We start from the raw sequence: 2,111 nt of genomic DNA on the forward strand, positions 1-2,111 counted from the left end.
ACTTACTTTCTTAAGAATCCAAAAAAACGAAAAAAATATTCACAAATAATCACTCCAAAATGCTTTAAAAGTAGGAGATGATAAAACAGGCCCCTGTGAAGTAAACTTTCTTCTACTTTTAAAATTACTCTGAAAGCCTTGTGCTGGTTGATCACACCTGTAATCCTAACTACTCGGCATATTTACTCAGGAGCCAGAGAACTGTGGATAGCAGTGGAAGCCAATCAGGGCAAAATAAATTCATGAGATTATTTTTTCAAAAATTTCAATGAGTTAGCAACGGGCCAGGAATGGAGATGTAGCTCATATAGTAGCTCACCAATCTAGAGAGGAAAGGCCTAGCAAGACTTTGAAGCCCTTTTTTCAAACTGTGAGCACACCAACATACATGGAAGTGCATGAGAACATGTGCACGTGCACACACACACATTCATTCAAAATACCTTGATATCAGTTTTTTGCATTAATTTCTTTGTTAGCCATATTGTATGAGTAAAATAAAGGAAATAAACTCTCCCATCTCAGAACATTTTCATACTTTTTTATTTTAAAAATACTGTACAGAGAGGTCACATTTACATGAGCATGTAATGAGTACATTTCTTAAAAAGGATTGTTACCTCCTCCTTTATTTTCCCTTTACCATCCCTTCCCTCCAACCTCTACAAGTAAACTCCCCTCCCCTCTTCCCCTGCCTAAATTGTAAAGTTCATTTTCCACCATAGTTTCTTGTGCATCTCATTGTTACAATGGGTCAATCTGAATCCCTACTTAAGCATTATTTTTTCCTTCCTCTTCACAAATTAGAGGAGCGTATATACAAGAGGTGGGCACACCAAATTCAAATACAGTGAAAACAGGGGTTATAGCATGAGGGAGGAACATATAAAGAAACAAAAAAACACAGAGACTGTTATAAGTACGTTCGAAACAATAGTAAGAAAAAAAAAAAAAACTTGTGTTCCTATTTGGGCGTTCATTTCCCTTAACATCATCTTATCTGGTCATATGTGCATAGATTTTGACGTTTTCTGCTTATTCCAAACATATATTAGTTATTAAAATTAGGGAAACCCTGGGACCTATGTTTCTTTGGACCTGGCTTACTTCACTTAATTTTTTTCCAAGTCTTTCCATTTTCTAACAAATTGGGCGATGCCATTCTTTCTTATGGAGGCATAGAATTTCATTGGTACAAATAGCACATTTTCTTGATCTATTTATCTGATGAGGGGCATCGGGGTTGGTTCTATATCTTAGCTATCTTAAACAATGCTGCAATAAATATAATTGTGCTGATAGTTTTAGTACCGTCTTGTTTGTGATATTTTGGGTAAATGCCCAAAAGTGGGATTCCTATGTCATAGGGGAGTTCTATGTGGAGTCTTTTGAGGAACCTCCATACTACTTTCCAAAGTGGTTGAACAACTTTACACTCCCACCAAGAGTGCAGTACAGTTCCCTTGTGGCCACATCCCCTCCAACATCTGTTGTTGTAAAAGTATGGAATGGTACAGGAATTTGCCTATCATCCTTGTGCATGGGCCATTCAAATCTTCTCTGTATCGTTCTAATGTTAGAGTACGCCATGCTGAATGGAGCATAGAACATGTTTTATATATAAAGTGTAATTGATTTTCTTAAACTAGACAATTCAACAAAAAGTAAGTATAAAAGAATTTTCATGAAATTTAAAGCCATGTACTTCTTACATAAGCACACATTTAAGAATAAAGTCAAGATTGACATGTCAAAAACAAAATAATTACAGATATTTGTTGTTCAAGAGATGTGTAGGAGGAGGAATTCAATTATTCTATACAAGGCTCCTGTCATAATGAACACTGCAGCAAGTGTTAAGTTTTGTTAAAAGTTTTAATGGTTTAAATATATTTAATTTGGGGAATTTGCTTATATATATATATATATAATTTGGATTTATCTCTATATTATGATAAAAAACTGTTTGAATAATTGATTTATAATATATCCTAGTTTCATATACCAAATTACACTCAGAAAATGGGATATAACAATTAACAAATAAGTCCTGGCAGAAAAAAATGGCACCCCTATACTATGTGACACCCAGTTCTGAGATATTTCATTAT

At 34.4% G+C, this 2,111-nt stretch overlaps 1 non-coding gene across 1 annotated transcript; it reads right to left on the reverse strand.

The window, feature by feature from the left end:
• Positions 1-1,497: 1,497 nt before the first annotated feature.
• LOC138836747 (U6 spliceosomal RNA) lies at positions 1,498-1,600 on the reverse strand. Its single transcript, XR_011375037.1, has one exon. It is a non-coding gene; the product is annotated as a U6 spliceosomal RNA (small nuclear RNA).
• Positions 1,601-2,111: the final 511 nt, after the last annotated feature.

Source organism: Dipodomys merriami, unplaced genomic scaffold, assembly GCF_024711535.1.
Source record: "Dipodomys merriami isolate MVZ:Mamm:240054 unplaced genomic scaffold, mDipMer1.0.p SCAF_256, whole genome shotgun sequence".
Classification (NCBI taxonomy): domain Eukaryota; kingdom Metazoa; phylum Chordata; class Mammalia; order Rodentia; family Heteromyidae; genus Dipodomys; species Dipodomys merriami.